The 21,634-nt window shown below is 42.9% G+C and overlaps 1 protein-coding gene across 6 annotated transcripts in view; it reads right to left on the bottom strand.

Moving 5' to 3' along the window:
* Window positions 1-21,634, bottom strand: part of LRRTM4 (leucine rich repeat transmembrane neuronal 4) — a 755,436-nt gene that overhangs the window by 723,772 nt on the left and 10,030 nt on the right. For 5 of the 6 annotated variants that reach the window (XM_008168672.4, XM_065584460.1, XM_065584462.1 and 2 more), the window contains exon 2: window positions 1,875-1,989. The exons of the other annotated variant lie outside the window; for it this stretch is intronic. The gene's annotated coding sequence lies outside the window, so the exon portion shown is untranslated. The remainder of the gene's footprint in view (window positions 1-1,874; window positions 1,990-21,634) is intronic. 6 annotated transcript variants of the gene reach the window in all.

Raw genomic sequence — 21,634 nt, 5'->3', positions numbered from 1 at the left:
GGCCCCTTTGCAGAGCCAGACTGGTGTAAAGGACCTTCAGTCCAAATGAAAATCAAATCCATGAAGTGTGCAAATTCCCAGGTGTTCTGAACTCTCTATTTACAGCTGCTTCCACCTCTGTGGTAACAAAGGCAGTCAATATCAAATCTCCTGAGCTATCTCTTCTAGTTCAAGAGCATAATAAATCATTGCAAGCTAACAGTTGGTTTGCATGTGTGCATATCAGAATTAGAGATAATGTCTAGCAATGAGTCAGGACTACTGGGGGTCTTACCCTCTGCTCTACCACTAACTGGCTCTTTGCCCACTTAGATCTTCATCTTTACAAAGACTTAGGCATGTGCTTAACTTTAGGCAATCTGAGTAAGGCCATTAATAAAGAGTGGGTAAAGTGAAACACATGCTTAAATCTTGGCAAGATTAGGGCCTTAACTTCTCTGGCTATGTCTACACTACAGTTTACTTCGGTATGACTTACATCGCTCAAGGGTGTGAATAATCCAGTGACCTAAGTGCTGGTCTCCCACCGACATAGCTACCACCTCTTGTGTGAGGTGGAGTTATTACGCTAACAGGAGAGCATTTTTACCCATTGCAGCAATTACTGTAGTGTACATATATGCAGTCTGTGACTCACCAGTTTATCTGTTGGAGAAGCTGTGTGTACACCACCATTTTTCTACCTGACGATTGATTGTTTTTAATTGTTTACTGATCATTTCATATTTAAAAACAATTGTGTTCAGCCCCAGGAATGCAATTCCACATTGCAGCCAAAGATTAGATAAGAAGTCAAAGGTATATTCCTTATGGTACTATCAGTCATAAAAATCAGACAGACATTCTATTCACCATTAGTTTTCTCAGTCTTCAGGGGAATTTGCATCCTACAGCATGTGGCAGGCGAACAAGGCACATACATACTAGCTAATCTTATTAATATATGGAGTATCAACAGACCATAGGCATGGACTGGAGAATTAAGGCAGAGAGTGGCACACAGAACTTCAGGGTATGTTTCCTGGAGAGATACTGAAGAAGAACAGGCTTTACTGGCTAATATGATTAGAATCTAAGGTCATCACAATTGATGATGATGTTTTCCCCAAGATCTAATTGATATGCATTGAGATAAACATAACTAGCAAGAACATCTGGAACAGCACCATTGGTGGTTCCCACTAATGTTACAAGCAGAACTAGAAATGAGCCCAAACCCCAACTCTTTCTACTTTGGTTCTTATGTAGCTCCCATAACTAGTATCTGAGCACCACACCGAGTCAGGAACTGAGCCCAGGTCTCCTGAGTTCCAGTCCGGTGGCTCAATCACATGTCATTCTTCTTCTGGTATATGCAGAGGAAGTTCTGAACTTACAAATTGGCTCCTCCCTCTACCACCAAAATCCTGTTACTTAAAAGCAAGCTTTGAATCTGCCTCCAAACATTGCTATTCCAGTCCATATTGAAGCACAAACAAACAACAGAAACCATTGGCACTGGTTAAGTGGGAGTCTACAATGGGAAATGCAGTGCCATAAATAAGATACAAATGTGCCTAGGTAGACCCTTTCAACACATGGCATTTCTCCCCCTCTCCCTTTTCTTTCAAGGAAAAGAGACTGTTCTCGGTGTCCTGATGTTGTAGTGGAAATAGAATTTGTGACAAATCTGCTTAACAGCAATATATATATGGTTGTTCTTCCCTTTGTGCTAAGCATAGGTGCCGGCTCTGTGAAATCACTTAGCAGGTTGTGAATGAAGCATGAAATGAAAAATCCTTACCCGTTGCACAGAGAGAATACAGACAGTGCCCTATAATTTATTATGCTGTGATATGTGCTGTGTGCTAGACTAACAAAGAAACAGTTAGTACCTTGAAACCTTCAACCTCTACTTTTTCTTTGTATCATTTTCTTCACTGCAGCTGCCCCTTCTTCCGTAGCTAGGCTGAAGCATCAAAAGAGAAAGAAGATCCATTTTTTTTTTGCCTGAAAGAAAACAGAGGGTCTGATTCAAATTTTACACTGGTGTAAATCCATTGATTATTCGTGTTTTACTCCAGTGAGAGAGGAGAATAAAGTCCAATTAAAAAAAAAAAAAAGATGTTCATATATATGTACATACCCACATGCATTCACATCCACAAACCCAATGCCGTGGTTTAATCTTTAAGCAAACAAATTAAGATCTTGGTAGAGTTTGTTGCTGGTGTTCCTTTTTTCCATTTGACCTGCAGAGACTTGGTTCTCTTTTATCTCAGTCATGCTGGAAATAAAAAATAATCCCATCTCCAACTACTCTCCAAACACCAGGACATCAACGTTTTTTCTTATACAAGTTCTCCTTATAACTTTTTTTTTTAAATGACGTGTGTTTTAACAAAGGGAAGAAAATATGAAGCCTGTTTTCTGCTATGGAGCCACATAAAAACAAGGGATAGGCTCAGGCAGCACAATAGAGCGTTCATAATGAAAAAAGTCTTCTCTTAGCCAAAGTGCAGACAATGAAAACGAGAGTTCCTCTATCCCGCTCATCCTGCCCTCTCCCTGCTGCTGGTTTATATTCGGCACCTTCACAGGAACCAGTTTCTGGTTGTCAATCGGGATTAAATTACTTGATTGCTGAGCCACAGAGTCTCTGGTGGGGACTCTCCTGTGCAGTCTCTCCCAGCAGTAAAGAGGTGGTTCCCAGTGGCCTAAAACAGGGTTTTAACAGAAACCTCACAACCTCCTTGTACCAGGTGCAAAGTAGGACTCAGTCAGCCTCTTACAAGGCTGAAAAGATGAGACACCTTTCTTACACTAATAGAGGGTTGGAATAATTCACTAATACTCACGTAAAAATGATAATCAGATTTAGTAAGCACAGCCAGGCTGCTCAACATAAAGGGGGAAGTTACTGAAGGCACAAAGGGCAATTTTGGTACCCGATTCCCATTGAAAGTTAAAGGGCATCTGGTGCCTGACTCCTCACTTTGAGTCTTTGAAAGGCCGCCCAAAGGCAAGAAATTTTCCGGAAGCGCTTAAGTCCCATTGACTTTCAGCGAGACTTCTGCTGGGATTTGCAAAGGACTCTAAGTAAGCCAGGCTTGGTCTACATTTCACAGTTTTACTGGTATCGTTGTGTTGGCTAGGAGCGTGACAAAAAATCTGAAAACCTCACACCCATTAGCCGACATAGTTATGCCATCAAAACACTCCGCGTGGACAACTATCCTGTGCAAAGTGCTTTTGCCAGCATAGCTAACGTTGTACAAGGAGGTGGTATAGTTATCTCAACAGAACTCCTCTTGCTGCCATACATGGCGCCTCTACCAGGGAGCTTTGCCGGGATAGCTATGGCAGCAAAGGCTCTGTAGTGTAGGCAAGCTCTAATTTTCTTAGGCTCCTTTGAAAGCACCAACCATAGGCTCTGAAATGCCTCAAGATTTTCATAAAAATGTAGGGCTGGAAGGGACCTCAAGAAGTCATCAAGCCCAGCTCCCAGCACTGTGGCAGGATCAAGTAAATCTAGATCATCCCTGACAGCTGTGTGTCCAATTATAGGGATTCTACAACCTCCCTTGGAAGCCTATTTCTCTCAGGAACATGACTGGACCATGGGCAGTCAGACTTAATGGTCAGAGCTCTTCGGGTAGGCAGCTGGAGGTTAGAGAAGAGCCGAGCTAGAGTCTAGGATCAAGGCCAAGGGACACCTGGGAGCGTAGTTGGGAACAGAGCTGAGGGTCAGAGACAGTGATCAGAAGCCGAATTCCAGAGCCAATGGGTGAGCCAGAGACTTGGTCAGGAACTAGAGCCAGGGGTTTTGAGGATGGTCACTTTTGACGAGAGAGAGAGAGAGAGAGAGAGAGACTTGGATTGAAAACTTGACTTTCAATCAAAAAATGGACATTTCAACAACATTTTAAGACCCCCAAAATTGTTGCAAAATGGAATTGTTGTCCTCAGGCCAGCTCTACTTACAGCTGGTAAAGATCAAAAGAAAGAGGAAATACACTAGATTAAAGGGGAAAAATAATAAAAAATGTACAAAAAAATTCCCAGTTTTCATTTTTCATGTTTTCTGTTTGCATTTTTCCTTCTTTCGCCTATCGCACCCTCACCTGTTTTCCAGGGGAAAAAATGTAAAAAGAAAGGGCAAGTGTGGGGAACCAAATCCTTTTGAATCAAGAAAAAAATTCATCTTCAAAACCTCTGGACAGAGAGTAATTTTGAATTTTTCACTCTCAGTAGCAGTGGTAGAAAAATAGTAAACCTCTAACAGGGGGACATAATTAGGGAAAGAGCAGCTAAGTAGGATACACCATTATGATCCATGTATATCCACTTGAAATGATGTAGCCCATCTCCCACATCAGCATCCTAAGGAACAGTCTTTCCTAGAATACCGTTACATCAGCAGTAGGACAGCCATAACGGGATGTGCATTTAGCAGAGAAATACAAGCACAATATGCCAGACTGCATTAAAATCCAGGTTGTAAAACAGAGTAACATTAATTCTCTGTAATGAAATAATGATGCCTGGAGTTCTGTTTTGCATAAAGAGGCAAGTGTTAGGCTGTGTCTTGCTAGCGTATGTTGCCCCAGAATGAGGAGACTGACAGAAGAATAATTCCATTAGGTGACCCTGCCCGTCGACTCAGGGTACCAAACAATTATTTTAAAATAAAACAAACAAGGAAGAGATAAAGAACTGAAAAATAACGCTTTCTTTCTCCCACCGTTTGTCTAGTCTATTTACATTTAATCTCTGTGGAGCAGAGACTGTTCCTACTGTGTGCTTTTAACAGCATCTAATACAATTATAACACATTGTTTATTAGTCCTATTGCAGTAGTAATTCTATTCCCCAGCCAAGATTACGGCCCCACTGAGCTAGTCAATGCACGTGCATACACATAATGAGAGAGAGTCCCTGCTCCGAAGAGCACACAGTCTAAATAGCAAAGAGAAGCAATGGCTGGGAGAAGAAACAGAAGTGCAGCAAGAATAACCCAATGTCAGTGGGAGAATCAGGAATAGTAACCACATCTCCTGAGCTCCAGCACAGTGCTCAGTCCACTAAATGACACTTCCCTTTCTCCCACCTTTTTGTCTCTTCAGTTGTGAGTTATTCCTTGCAGGAACGGTCTCCTATGTAAGGTATGTCTACTCTGCAATTCCAGGCGTGATTGCAGCATCTGTAGACATACCCTAGCTTTGATCTCGGTAATTACTCAGGAGGGTAGCCGATGATGAAGCCCGGGCTGCTGCAGCTTCACTGTTTCAGTACCCACCCTAGCTAGACCAAAACTAGGTTGGGTACGCCTACATGAGCTGCTGCAGTCACACACCCCAATTGAAGTGTAGTCAAATCTCAAGTGCATGTACAGTGCCTAGCACACGGGGACCCAGATGTTTGTTGGAGCCTGAAAGAACTACCCTAATTCAAATAATATTACTTTAAAAAAAGCAGGAAGTCCCTCGGACCCCTCTGAAAACACAGGAGGGATACAGGAGTACAGGATTGTATGCTCTTTCATGCCAGGGGAGGGGAAATCCAAAATATGAAATCTAACATCACACCTATACCACCGGTTTCAGAGTAGCAGCCGTGTTAGTCTGTATCTGCAAAAAGAACAGGAGTACTTGTGGCACCTTAGAGACTAATCTTCAATCCACTACAACCTTTAACACTGTTTGCCCTTGTTCAAAATAACTGGAGATCGTCAGTCTTGCAAAACTTCCCCAGGAGTGAGTGAAGAATCAAAACCATAATGCAGTACTTTTATTACACACCTGTCAGCATTTATTTGTTATCTTCTCATTGCCGTCGATGGAGTGGAGTTTGACACTAACAAGCCAAACTGTGTTGTACAGGAGTTTATTACCTTATGTTTCAGCCTGCTAACCGTCTACCAGACTATACAATGCATCCATGCAGAATATCCACAGTATTGCATTTAATCTAGTTAGGAGTCCACACAGATTGTATCCATCACTGATAAATAAATAAAAAAGCTAGCTCTCATAAATATGTACAAGCAAATACAAAACTCCATCTCAGTGCCCTGGATCTCTGGAGATGGCATTATTATTATTCCTCATCCAAATAACTACTACATCTCAATGATAAAGCAGAAGATTATGTGTCACTTGCTAATAGAATTAAAATATATGTAGTGGGTAAGAGGTCACAGGGGTGTCTACACTTTGCGGTTAGAGGAAAATTTATTATCTAGGCACAAATGGATGAAATACGACTGGGGAGTTAACAGCCAGATTTGGAAATTTTGTTGCTGCTGTCAGTTTAATTCAGTACCTGGTTCCTGCAACATTATTTTAAAGCATTTAATAAATAAATAGAGAGGCAATCTTAAAAATCTAGTGGAAGCATTCATGTCTGGGGTTTTTTTTACCTCCGTTCTGCAATTGTTATTTGCCTGCCTGCCTCTCATGCAAAGCCCCTGGAGGTTTCAAGATAATATATGGAAATCATTTGATAACCTAGCTGCATAGTATTCAATTCCCAGAGGAGCTAGTGTATCTCCTGCAACAGTGGTGTAACATAGAACTTTTAATGTGTTTTTCCATCAGTGCAATTCATCAATTGGCTTTTTATTCATTATGCCAGGACAGAAATGGACCTATTTTCAGGACGGATTGCAAACAAACAGCCCCCTGGTGAATCAGTGCAGCAAGCTGCCTATTGTTTCCTTCTAAATTCTTTCTTAGCATGAAGTTTATGCCAACAAAGAATGAGCATCCAGGGGGCTAAAGTGCCAGCCTACAAGTCAGGAGACCCTTATTTAATTTCCTACTCTGCTACAGACTTCCTGTGTGACCTTGAGCAAGTCACTTAGCCTCTCCGTGCTTCAGTTCCCCATCTGTCAAATGCAGATAATAGCATTTCCCTACCTCAGAGACTATGATCTTTTGAGGTTTCCCCCATCACCAACTAATGTATGTCCTTATCTTTTATTGTTTCTCTCTTCTTCAGCAACACTAAAAGGAGGGACCTCTTTGGGTTTGTTGGTTCAATAAAAAGATGATATACCCACCCTCTACACATTTGTTGTTGATTTGACATGTCAGGTTCCATACTCTATACTACGAGGTAGAGACATTCTTCTGACTCACACTGGCAGCCAGATCAGGTGTCCTTACTAGCAAAAGGTTGAGAGGCAAAAGCTCTAAGGCAGATGGAATTAAGGATAGAGGCTGAGGTAGTTGTTTAGGAGGAAGATCAGGCTGAGGTTTGTGTTTTTTTGTCATCCAAACTAACCATAAAGAAAATGCCTGGAGGGAGGTAAATTTGGACCATATTCACTCTGTGTGTAATATTAGGAGCAGGGTCAAAATGCCACCTGCTTACAGTACACAAATTACCATGCCAATATGACAGATCATCTAACATGCACATTCAAACATGCCTTCCCACCTGTATCCAAGCATCCATGTCCTGATATAATTTGTTAGAAATGGTGAAAGATATTCAAATTGTGCTAATGTTGATGCAAAACACAGAGCCTATTTCCATAAGCCTCATCCTATACTACTTAGAATGCAAAGTGCCTAGAGATGTAGACAGTACTATTTATGAACTTGGAAACATTTTCCTTGTGAGTTTATAAAGGCACTGAACATTTCATTTAATGCACAAATTTGCTGAAGATTGTAGTAATTATAATTTCAGGAACACAATGTCAAGAAAAAAAGCAAGACAAGAAATCACCATTTGCTGTTGCCAGACTCAGAAATTATCTGGAAGGCACAGAATGCTGGTCTCAGAATACACTGAATACATGGAATTCACTGTGTGCGTTTTTCAGCATATGAGAGAACCAGGGCACAGTGCTTCTCCTTTGCATTTTCAGTAGGTGGAAAACAAAAATGTTTTTCATTTTTCTCACTTCACATGAGGGACAGTAAGAGCTGTACAGAAACATCTGTATCAAACAGGTGCGCTGAGATCTTTGGAACAGCATTATCCCAAGACAGGAAACCAAAACGTATCTCCAAGCACTGGAGCAATTTAAAAAAAACAAACAAACACACCCTACAATGGTAAAACCAACCAGACAGAAAAGCTGGGGCAATCAAGAGACAGCACAATCACAAAGTCTCAGTAAGACAGCGCTCCAACAGAAGGATATGAACTGCAGTACAAACCATCAGATTCTTGAGAAATTAAGGTTATGATCTATACTGACCTAAGGTGACAGTGGAAACATCAACGGTGAAGGGTGTGCAGTAAACAAGCAGTTTGCAATCTTCTTGTGCAGAACTGTACACCCCAACACTTAAGAAAGAGCAAGTGCCTAACACAAAATCTAAACACATGTAAGATTTTGCACACACAGACGTGTGCATGCCACAGTAGACACATTCTTTAAAGTGTAGAAATATAATTACAGTACATTTAGGTTTAAAATCTGCTTGATTGTGTTAAGGGCAAAGAAAACACTGATGCATTTAAACACTTAGTAAACCCCCAGCCCTTCCCACTTATTTATACTCTCTAATTCGGGACAAATTCATCCCCGTAGTCAGTCAAGGGGCTCTGAACCCAATAACACAAGGCCTGGTGAGTCTGCACACCTACATGTTAATCATTGAAAATGTCAACTATTCCGAGCTACATGCTCACTGACCTAGTTTGTAAAAGTGGTTGTGCATGTCGTGCATTCAGCTCACTTGCAGAGTTTTGAAAGTTCAATCCTTGGTATTTAACTGTCTGATCGGAGATCTTTGTTATAAAAATGAATATCTATGTACTGTGTATACATGTAGACATACCGGCATGCTTTGCAAATATTCTTGCACTTAGATATCTAGCATAGGTCATCAAGAACTTGATTCTCAAAGGACTGAAGGAAGGAACTGGTCTCTACATTCTCATCCCAAAAATTTTTTGGGAAAGATTAATAGTCCTATTCCTTTAAAACTCCTCTTATCCTGTAGGGTGAAGGATAGAGGATACCAAGGTGGTGGTGGAATCCAGGGCCGCCCAGAGGGGGGGAGGGAGGGAACAAGTGAGGCAATTTGCCCCAAGTCCCAGGCCCTGGAGGGGTCCCCACGAGAATGTCGGAGGCTCCCCCCCACCTCCACCTTCCCACATCCCCCGGCGCCTCAGCGCGCCATGTCCAGGAGCGGCCCAGGACAGAGCTAAAGTCGCGTGGTAAGGGAGCGGGGCCTGAGCGCATCCCGCTCAGAGCCGTGTGGTAAGGGGGCGGGGCTGTGAGCTGCGGCTGAGTGGCGGGAGCTGAAGTCCCGTGGAGCCACGCTGCTTTAGCACTGTCCAGGGCCGCTTCTTGACGTGGCGTGCTGAGGTTCCGAGAGAGGGGGGAGGAAGCAGCATGGTAAGTCCCTCTGAGCCGGACAGCCCCCTGACCCCCCCACAGCTCTGACCTCCCGCTCCAAGCCCAGCCCCTCTGAGCCGGACACCCCCCAACCCTCCCCCCCCCCCGCCCTGACCCCTAGCTCTGAGCCCAGTCCTCTGAACCAGACATCCCCCTGACCCCCTCCCCAGCCTTGAGCCCCAGCTCCAAGCCCAGCCCCTCTGAGCCGGGCACCCCCCTGACCCCACCCACCTCCACAGCCCTGGCCCCCAGCTCTGAGCCCAACCCCTGTGAACCGGGCACCCCCCGACCCAGAGCCCAGCTCCCCACCCAGTCCTGGGCAACAACAGCGCCACCCGCAGGCAGCGACAGCCCATTGGCACCAAACATCACTATCACCCAGCGACAAGTCACAATGTAATTGCAAATGTATGCATACCATTAAAGCATTTAATGTTTTTAAATAATGTATTGTGTATTTTCAAATTATTAAAAATTAATTTTTGAATGTATTTCACTGGTTAGTATCATGTATTTGGAAATGTAAAAAAATATAGTATTGCAACTTTTTTTTATGGAAGGGACCCCCAAAATTGCTTTGCCCCAGGCCCCCCGAATCCTCTGGGCAGCCCTGGTGGAATCTCCTTCCTTAGAGGTTTTTAAGGTCAGGCTTGACAAAGCCCTGGCTGGGATGATTTAGTTGGGGATTGGTCCTGCTTTGAGCAGGGGGTTGGATTAGATGACCTCCTGAGGTCCCTTCCAACCCAATATTCTATGATTCTCTTTAATTGCATTGAATAAACATGGATTATCTTGTAAGAAACACCCATCTTGCCAGACAGGAAGAAATATGAAGGGCTGTATGGAATCCGTGCCTTCTCTGAACAGTATTTTGCTTCAAGAACAGGAGTACTTGTGGCACCTTAGAGACTAACAAATTTATTAGAGCATAAGCTTTCGTGGACTACAGCCCACTTCTTCGGATGCATAGTATATGCATATTAGAGCTTATGCTCTAATAAATTTGTTAGTCTCTAAGGTGCCACAAGTACTCCTGTTCTTTTTGCGGATACAGACTAACACGGCTGCTACTCTGAAACCTGTCATTATTTTGCTTCAGTTCCCCCAACTGATAATTATTATATGTAAATTCTTAGAGTAGACTTGCAAAGAGAAAACTGCATGGCTATATTTGACATCTGCATATTTCTTCCATGGCTTATAATTCTACACATAGACAGATGCCTGCTTGTGTAAATCTGCCATTTGACTTTATGAATCTCATGAGTTGTAGTGCAAGCAGCCCGGCTTTTGTGTAAAAATGGTGGAATTAATGAGACTCAACAGTGCGGGGCATTTTTGGATGAACAGGTACCTAAATGTGAGCAGATTGAAGGAGACATGGATACGCTGTTTGACTGCGAAAATGATTAGTAGTAACCCCAAATGATTCATATAGAATAGGATGTTTGCCTGACACTATCTCACCTGAAGCTAAATGCCTTTGAAGCAAACACCTCAGTCTTTAAAATGCATTTATACCTAGGAAAAATGAAGGGAATTGTCCTTCAGAGATCCCACAGACTTGTTAGACTGCTCTGTGTGCCTGAAAAGCCTCAGTTATCTTGACATTCATTAAGAGATGATTCCTGGGGTCATGGATTCTTAATTTATTATGTATTCCAATAAATACAAAGGACTTTTCTGACTTGAAAATAGATTGCGGGTCCTGACATGAAGGGCTGGTCTGCCTGTGTAGAAAGAGGTTTTGCCAAGACTGGATGCAGGAAACTGGAATTATCCAGTGGTCTTGTTCCAGGATATTAGTGACCGGGGGGGATGGAGGGCGGGATCTCTCTGTTGGAGGCTGTCTGCTTTTAACAAGAAGGAGTTATCAGAAATGAATGGGGCCTGTGGCCACATACCTCAGGCTGTGATACTGTCTGTTCTCCTAAGCTAAGCAAAGTCATGCCTGATGAGTTCTTGGATGAGAGACCACTGAGAAACATGGAAGTGGGGCAGGGGGAGGTTCAGGAGGCAAGGCTCTTCCTCTGAATCACTCCCAACCCAGCATTTGTGGGTTGCACTGTGGGAGACGGTCTTTTTGAATTAAAGGGGACACTGAATACGTGAGGTTACTACATTTTACTATGGTGCTATCCAAAATGAAGGTATTGGCCAGGACCAGCCAAGAGAGCCAAATCTCCTAATTCTATAGACCTATGAGGTTCTGAGACTGTGTTACAAATTCAGAATGATGAGTTCATTGCTGAAGAAGTGGGCTTCAAGGGAGCAGGAATGAATTTCAACAAATCATAGGTGACTTATCCCAGTCAGTGGGACTTGGAGTCTCCTCTGAAGAGGAATGTAGGGCCACTTTCCCTATGCTTGCATCTTCCCTCGCTGCAGCAGACAGCGCATAATGTCTAGTGCAAGCATGAATGGAAGACTACATCGCCACCTTGCAGATGTCCATAATCGGGATGTGTGCCACACACATGCTGCTGAGGGGGAATGCAGTGTGGTTGAGTGCCCTGTCAGCTTGTCGGGAGGCGTTCCCTCTTTGACAGTATAACACATGGCGATGCAGATGGCAATCCATTTTGAGAGTCTGAGTTGTAACTGGTTGACCGCACACATGCTCAGCGCAAGTAACACAGAGCTGGGAAGAAACTTTAAAAGGTTTTGCCCTATTTGGGTAAAAAGCAGGAGCTTGAAAAATGTCCAGGGTATGGAGCCTTCCTTCATCCTTGTGAGTATGTGGCTTTCGGAAGGAAACTGGCACATATAGAGATGGATTCAGGTGGAAATCAGATACCACTTTTGAGAGGAACTTAGGGTGTAGTCTAAGCTGAACTTTGTCCTTGTATAAAACTGTGCGTGGCACATCAGTGACCAATGCAGTTCTCCCACCCTCCTAGCAGAGGTGAGGGCCACAAAGAAAGCTACATTGCCAACTAAAGGCTTGAAAGGAGGGTTGATCATAGCAGACAACGCTAAATTCAAATCCCAATAAGGAGCTGGGTCACTGACAGTCAGGAACAATCTATCCAGACCCCCCACGTATGTGGTCATGATAAAAGATAGATGGTAAGCAAAAACAGTCTTACCATCTATGGCAGGGTGGAACAGTGAGATGGTCCTTAATGGAACTGATGCATCTGACTCCTGGAACTAATACACCTGACTCCTGAAGGTGCAAGAGATTGTCCAGAATTGGCAAGGGACACCCCTACACCTACAGCGTAATGGACATAAGCAAGCAGTCAAAGAAGAATCAGTTCTCATTTGGTGGGAAATACCACGATTTCAAAATTAGTTTTCATTCTAAAGAATTCAGAAATTTCCTGCAGAATGAAATTTTCAAGAAAAATTTTGTTTTGGGTCAATTGAAAGTTTGGTTTCAATAAAATCAAAATGTTTTAAATGATCAGAAACTAAATGAATTTCACATTATAACTTACAATATAAAATTTCAAAATGAAAAATCAAAATGAAATATTAATGGTCGGTTTTGAAGATGTGAAAACAACGTCTAAACATCTTAAAAATGCTTCATTTTGATGTTTTTAATGAAATTTCATCAAAATTAACATCCCTGTGCAAAAGTTTTGAGTTTAACAAAACAGCATTTTCCAATGGTGAAGTGTCCATCACTAAATTTTTAACCAGCTCTACTAATTACCCTGCTTCATATGTATGAAGATGCATTTAAGATATTTTAAGATTCTAAGGCTTTCAAGACTTGGATATTCTTAAATGAAAATGAAGAAGGGGCAAATTATTTTATAGAATGTCTGAAAAGTTCCTTAAGTGGAAGAATTCATATTTATATGCAGCACACTTGACTTTACTTGTGTTGTTAGAAAGTGTGCTGTTTCACCAAGGGAAAGTCTAACACACAGCTGTCTTAATAAGCTTCTCTGTGTATAAAGGCTTTACTTTCTGAAACCTAAAAAGACAAAAGGAAAGGGTTAAATATTACACCTTGGTCCTTGAGGAAATTTCAACCCACAAGATACTCTTGCTGCCATGAATAAAACCAGAGACAAGGTCTAAGACAAGGTTTCAACAGCAGGATGGGAGGGGAGTGCGGAGAAAGGAGGAATGAAAGAAAAAAAAAAGATTAACAAGTTTCATCCCAATAGCAAATAGGATTTTTTCCTGCCAAGGTTAGCTGACACAAGCACAAAAATATAATAGCTATAAATTTGTCTCCAACAAGATCTATTGTCACTTTCAGATGATGGAACCTGTTTTATCATCCAACTTTTAAAATATATACACAGAGCAAGACATGCTATTAACCTATAAAATAATACTGGATTTGAAATTTAAAAAAAAAAAATACACATACCAGCAGTATTATTTGAAGTGAAAATAAAAAAAAAAACTAGTGGGTGGTTAACCATTTCTTCAATGAAACATATTTTCTAAAGTTTGAATGAAAGATTCTAGTCCATCTTACTCATGCAAGTAAATCCTACATAAATTGATAGTGCGACTTGTGAGACTAAAGTGAAGCCAGATTTGGCCTTCCAACATACAGCACTAGCTAAGGCACGCAGTACAGAATCTCACCCATAGAACCTAACAGAGAATGAGATCTTTTCTAAATGTTTGGTTGAAGTATCCTATAGGATTCTGTAGCAGAGACAGCATTGTTCATTAAATTGCATAGGATGGCTCTTAAACCCCTACAAATATGGGCGGAACGCGCACCCCCCGCCCCATTCGGGGAGGCGAGTCCCCTGCCCTACCCCATCCACCCGAGACCACACCGCACGCCGCCGCATCCACCTGAGGCCACGCCCCCACTACTCTCACCAGCTGGACCACCGGTGCAGCCTCGAACCCTGGCCGGCGCGAGCCTAGGCCAACCTGCCAGCACCTGCAGCAGTCCCGAGCCCCAGGGTTGAGCCCTGAACCTGGGCCACCCAAAGGAATTGTGAGCCCCACCATAGCCTGGCCCTGGGGCTGCGGCAGGGAGCATTAGCATAGGTTTGGGCAGCCTTAGCCTTTCCCAGCCTTCATTACCCACCGTCAATGCATACAAAAATGATCATGTTTTACTGGATAGTAACAACAAACAGGGGAATTTTGCAAGTGAGTTTTCCAGGTGAAGGAGGAGCAGTTACATGATTCTTGGGGTGAGTTTATTGTCTGTTAGTTGGTCTGGCGTTGAGTGCTTGCCATTTGCCTGCTTGACTGAAGTTTATATTGTGGTCTGTTAGGGGACGGAGGGCCTGTGTGCTGAGCCTAGCAACCTGTTTGGGAAGGCTGAGAACTTCCTAAGGAGACTCGAGCCTGCCATCCTTTGATCTCTATTCTCTTTAGGATCCCTTGATAATGGAACAGCACTAGCTCAGGGAGAACAGGAGTTTAAAAACCAGCTCCTAAGAGACCATCGGAATAGCTAGCAGGGGAGTTTTGGAAAGGAGTTTAGACCAGGAGTGTGAGAACCAGATAAACCTAACAAACCATCTCTAAATTTAGGTCAATAGACGCCTACCCAAAAAACAAAAACATCCTAGCAAGAGTAAAAATAAATAAATAAATAAATAAATAAATAATGTGGGTAGATTCCATGAGCGGAATGAGAGCTATCCAGTTTATTGTTCTGAATGCAGCATGTACGATTACCTGCATTGTAAGCAGGTGGCATATGTGTGCATTCACTGCAAGCAGACTCTCAATGCACAGATGAGATTGATGGTGATTGGGGGAGGAATTTAGGTTTATTAGGAACTAGAGAGCCTTTGGGGGAAAGGAGGAGCCTATTTAGGAAGGATGGGTTCCATCTAAACCAAAAGGGAACCAAAGTGCTGGCATGTAAAATTAAAAAGGTCATAGAGGAGTGTAGCGAGGCGGTGGGCTACCCCACAGCCCCACTGAGGGCCGAACCTTCCCTACTATCAACGTGGGCGGAGCCACCGGGTCCGGCGCCCGCCCTCCGAGGTCACGGCCCCGACCCGGAAGTATAAAAGCCCGCCTGCAGAGCTCAGCGGAGCCCAGGCCGGCGGAGAGAGCAGACGTCCCTGGCCGAGCTCCCACTTGGGAAACAGCCGCAGGCTGCGAGCGGCCTACTGACTCACTGGGCCGATCGAGCCTGCCCCGTGCCAGGTACCCCGAGGAGGAGCTGAGCCTGCAATTCGCTACCTACCCTGAGGAGCCCATGCTGGTGGAGAGCACCGACGACACTAAGACAGCCCAGGTACCGTACGAGGGGGAGTGCGGAAGTAGCCCGGGGACAGCCGACCCCAGTCTGGCTGCTGCACTGCCAGAGCCTATGTCAGTGTGTTGCGGCCAGGATCCCCACTGACAGCAGCGAACATTCGTCGCTGCTAGGGCTCCGGGCTGAGACGCAGTGGAGTGGGAGGGCCTGCATCCCCCCTGCCACCCAAGGAGTGGGTGGCAGACTCCCCCTTTTTCCCTTGGCCTAGAGAGGCTGGGTGCCTGCTTGACTATTGATTTGCTGCCCCGCCCTGACCTAGGGCCTGGGCTGCCACAAACTGACCCAGACCCTGCTTAAAGGCCTGGGCATTTGCCTGATTGTGTGATTACTGCCCCACCCTGATTGAGGGCTCGGAGCTCTTTTCTGACTGTAGCGAGGCAGTGGGATCCCCACAGCCCCGCTGAGGGCCGAACCGCGGCCCAAAACTACTACACAAAGTTTTTAAAATAAGGGCTGGGGGAAAGGCAACAAGTGTGGAGGAGCACATGGTTTGGATGGAGACATCCATTAGGGGAAGAGATATTAAAAGGGATACTCTATATCCTAGTAAAGGGGAGAGGATAGAAGTTGATAAAGTACAGACGGGAACTGAAGAGAAACAGAAACGAAAAATCTTAATTGAGTCAACCAGTGTCATAGAATCTTCACCCAAAAGTTCTGAAGGAACTCAAATATAAAATTGCAGAACTACTGCAGTCTGTAACTTATCACTTAAATCAACCTCTGTATCAGATGACTGAAGGATAGCTAATGTGACATTGATTTTATTTTTAAATTAAGATCAGATGTCTTTCCAAAACATCTGCCATAGGAATTATTGCGGGGAAGTTCTCTGGCCTGTGCCAGAAGCAGTCCTGACAACTGCAGGCCAGTAGGCCTAACTTCAGTACCAGGAAAATTGGTTGAAACTGTAGTAAATAACTCATTTATCAGACACACTGATGAACACAATTTGTTGGGGGAGAGTCAATGTGGCTTTTGTAAAGGGAAATCATGCCTCGCCAATCGATTAGAACACTTTGAGGGGAGTCAAACCAGGGCCGGCTCCACGATTTTTGCTGCCCCAAGCGGAAAAAAAAAAAAAAAAAAGCTGCGATCGTGATCTGCAGCGGCAATTCGGCGGGAGGTCCTTCGCTCCAAGTGGGAGTGAGGGACCGTCCGCCGAATTGCCGCCGAATATCTGGACGTGCCGCCCCTCTCCAGAGTGGCCGCACCAAGCACCTGCTTGGCAAACTGGTGCCTGGAGCCGGCCCTGGGTCAAACAAACATGTGGACAAGGGTGATCTATGGATATAATGTACCTGAATTTTCAAAAAGCCTTGGACAAAGTCCCTCAACAAAGGCTCTTAAGAAAAATGAGCAGTCATGGGGTAAGAGGGAAGGTGTTCTCATGGATCAGTAACTGGTTAAAAGATAGGAAACAAAGGGTAGGAATAAAGGGTCAGTTTTCACAGTGGAAATATGTAAATAGGGGATCCCCTAAGGAGCTGTACTGGGACCGGTGCTGTTCAACACATCTGGAAAAAGGGATGAGGTGGCAAAGTGTGCAGATGTTACAAAATTAGTCAAAACAAGTAACTCCAAAACACACTGCAAACAGTTACAAAGCGATCTCACAATCTGGGTCACTGGGCAACAAAATGGCAGATGAAATTCAATGTTGATAAGTGCACAGTAATGCACACTGGAAAACATAATCCCAACTATACATACAAAATGATGAGATCTAAATTAGCTGTTACCACTCAAAAAAGAGATCTCTGAGTCATTATGGATGTTTCTCTGAAAACATCTGCTCAATGTGCAGCTGCAGTCAAAAAAGCTAACAATGTTGGAAACCATTAGGAAAGGTATAGATAAGACAAAAAATATCATAATGACACTATATGAATCCATGGTACACCCACAGCTTGAACACTATGTGCTATTCTTGTTGCCCCGTCTCAAAAAAAGATACCCTCCTCCATACTTTTTCCAAATCTAATGTAGCAACAATGATCAGCTTCCCTATGAAGAGAGATTAAAAAGATTGGGACTTTTCAGCTTGAAAAAGAGAGGACTAAGGAGGGGATATGACAGAGGTCTATAAGATCATGAATTGCATGGAGCAAGTGAATAGGAAAGTGTTATTTACCCGATCACATAACACAAAAACCGGGGCTCACCTAACGAAATTAATAGGCAGCAGGTTTAAAACAAACATTGTGTACTTCACACAACACAGTCAACCTGTGGAACTCATTGCCAGGGGATGTTGTGAACACCAAAAGTATAACTAGGTTCCAAAAAGATATTAGGTAAGTTCATGAAGGAAAGAGCCATGAATGGCTATTAGCAAAAGTAGTCAGGGACACAACCCTATGCTCTGGGAGTCCCTAGACCCCTGGCTGCCAGAAGCTTGCCTGGACAACAGGGGATAGAGGACTTGACAATTACCCTGTTCTGTTCATTTCCTCTGACGCATCTGGCACCAACCACTATCAGCAGCCAAGATGCTGGACTAATTGGACCATTGATCTGATCCAGTATGGCCATTCTTATGTTCTTAGTAGGTTTCTTTCAGGGCTGAGTCAGAAATTCACAGACACTTAAGACACATACAGTTGGAATAATCAAGAAATTAATGCAATTTTGCTTGACCTTTTAAAAACATCTAACACAGAAAAACAAATTTTGATGGTTCCTTTGATGGTCACTGAAGAAAGTTTTTACTTTATCATCAATAACTTTTCTACTTAATAACCACCACACACATTGCTTCATGCTTCTTTTATTCTTGATTCCTTCTACATTCAGAAGCACAGGACTTTGTACATTTCTTGTAAACACACAAGATTGCATCAAAGAAGATACCAAACTTCATCAATTTCTACTCCCAACAGAAGAATCTCCAGGGCCCTGAACTTTCACTAGCTGCTCAGGTCAAAAAAGGGGAAACACTAATATAACATGAAGAGTTATTCTTATTCAATGCAAGTAATCACATGATTTAGGATAGATAGAAAGATAATTACTTCATAGAGTTTGAGAAATCAGGGTTTAAATAAATAAATCCAGAACTTAAGAATAGAATGTAACATAGAGGGCAGTTGATACTGCTGATATACCGTACTTATGACAAACTTGCAGGTCTAGCACCTATTTAGAAATGAAACCTTTTTGCCGCAAGCTATCAATTGACATCATTTCAGGATATCAGGTTGTGGTAAAAAAATCCTTACAGAAAAGCAGAAAATAGTAAGATATTTCTTATTTCTCTTGTGCTGAAAAAAAGATTGAACTGAATGTTTTGAATTAATGGACATCATGAGCTAGAGTTTTCAATTGGTGGTCTTATTATTTCAAGTGATGATACTAATGATCATGCTAGGAAAAATGATAGCAGTTATATCTGTGAAACACTCTTGAAATGAATGCTTTGAATAGAATTGTAAATGTTTTATTCTTATATGCATCTATAAACCTTTGAGCAACATACCCACAAGCTCAGGATGATCTAGGTTTCAGTTTGTGATACTACTTGCAAAATCCCAGTATGCTGGGTATCTAAAACAATTGTGTACATTTCATTAATGCATTTTTCTAAGCTCAGAGGAAACCTTTGCTCTTGCTGAAATAATTTTTGCTTGAGTAATGTTCTCACAATCTTTTAAAACATCCATAGATGGATACATGACATACACTTTATGTGCTTTGCTTCTTACCTTGAGGTCTGGTGTGCATCCTTGAAGCAACAACACCGAAAATAACAGTCCATGTTACAGCCAGTCCTTTGAAAATAATAGCCTTTGGAATGCATTCTTATTATCTACACTGCATGTGATTTCCCCCAGTGGCACTGGACGGTCCAAGGTAGAAAGAATAGGACTCCCCTCCCTCTTGGCTTTAAAATTTTGCCCACCATTTGTAAAAGATAAGACTAAAGCAAACAGTTAGTGATCCCATTACACATCCCTTGAATTTCAACAAATGCTAAATGCAAAGATCTAAAGCCTGCAGAAATCAGCAGACAAACTTCTCCGATTGACTTAAATGGGCATTGAATCTACCCATTTCAAATGATGTGAGCATTACAGATCTGGAATGCAATCCAGTCACGTAAGTTAAGAAGAGTCAGACTGGTATAGTATTTGGAAGGGAGACATGAGCTCTTTTGCATATCTGACTCTACAGGTTACACATTAGAGGCACTAAAGAAAAGTATGCTGTCAAGAAACGAGCACAGAACCACATAGGCTGTTGTTTGCAGGTGCAAGGACAAACTGGAAGCCACTTCTGAAAGTCGGAAGCTATAAGTCAAATCTCTAGAATCTCTCAGTAATATTATGCAAAGTGCCATTAAGAAAGCAGGCAATAAAACAGGCTTCCATCCTACACTGAAGCAGTGCCAACGGTTGCCAGCTTAAGTAATTCCAAGAGACATTTTCTTTGATGGAGGAAACAGCTGCAGAACTCCAATGAGCCCCTAGAGGGGCTAGATGTGTGTCAGGGTCTGCTGATTCAGACTTGACAAATCAGTTGAGGAGGATCTTAGCTGGCACTTGTTGCCCTGTCTGGCTGCTCGCACTGCCATTTGCCTTTATGGGGCTTGGCATGCCATTACCCATGATCCTTGCAAATATTACTCATCGAGCTGCCTTTTAAGTGTAGTTGTGTGAGAACTGTAATAACTTATTGCTTTGTTTGTTCAAAAGCATAATGGAAGAGAGCCACATTAAAGCCACAAAGAAACACACTGCTGGATTGTAATGATTCATTCAACAAATTATCCTGAATATAAACCGTTGCTAAGTACAGGAAACAAAAAGTAGATCCCAGTTGGAGAATTGGAGCACAAATGTGGTAAACTCCTCAGCTGATCGTAAGTAAACAAACATTTGCAGATGTCATTAGCCAAATCCATCCCTAGTGAAACACTGTTGATTTCACTGAAAGAGCTGCAGGGATAGACCTGCAATTCTCTAAAAAAATAATTGTTAAATAAGTGCAATAGGTAGTGTTTTCTCACCCTATGGAACACCAACATCCTTTATTCTCAATCCCCATTCATTTGGGCACTCTGCTATGACTGCCAACAAATATTACGTAGACACAACTGTCCACCAAGGAACTGCTCTGAGGTCACAGACCCATTTCACATAGGCTACCCAACAGCCATTACACAGTAGAAATCTTTTCAGCAAGCCACTGCTTCTAAAACCGGCATATTGCTAGGAACACTGTATGCCTTGAACACCACGAGACCTCCCTCTCCGCCTCCCTTTCCCCTGCTCAGTTTTATATTTAGACAATAATGAATTATTGGAGACACATGCTGGGGGCACGGTTGAGCAGTCATGCACATAAAATAGAACACAGCAACACAGAACCTACAAGAGGCAAAAGCGGAGGGCAGGAATATCCTGACAGGATTAGAAAGACTTTGTCCCCTCAGGGGCAGCTCCTCTAAACTCATTCTGAAAATCGTATTATGTTCTTAAAGACATGTTTAAAAATATATACACTTAGATAAGATTTTCAGAACAAGAGACCACAAGGAAAGAGGAAGTTTTCCTATTCCCTTTGAAACACATTGGCTTATTTCTAAGACATGGCATCTATCAGTCAGACCCTCCGTTAATGTAAACCAGTGCAGCGCACCTTTGCCACTTGGCACCAGCTGAGAAACTGGCCCTGTAGCTTTTTTTTCCAGATGTAGGAATCTACAAATCAACAGTCACAGATTTATTGTGGTGTATGTGTATGTATGTGTGTATAAGTATATATATAAAAATAAATAAAAGGGGCTTGATTTCTAACATTGCCTGAATCCAACATAAGTAAGATTAAGAGATGACAAGTAGCTATGCTGCCCCAGGCCAGACTAACGAAGCAGCTGTGACCCCATCTATCAACAATTTAATAACACAGCCCATCACCATGGTATCTGAGTGCCTTTGAGGATCATACACCCTTCCCTGGTTCCCCTGGCTCAGCTGGGGAGTAAACTGCTACTGGTCCACACCATCAGCAGATTACTTCTTTCTCCTGCTTTTTCTCCCCTCCACACTCAGTCCAGCAATGTGTGCAGCCCATGA

The sequence above is a fragment of the Chrysemys picta genome, chromosome 2 (genome assembly GCF_011386835.1).
Source record: "Chrysemys picta bellii isolate R12L10 chromosome 2, ASM1138683v2, whole genome shotgun sequence".
NCBI classification, from domain to species: Eukaryota; Metazoa; Chordata; order Testudines; family Emydidae; genus Chrysemys; species Chrysemys picta.
Note: the sequence above shows the minus strand (reverse complement) of the source record. Positions and strands in the feature narration are given on the sequence as shown.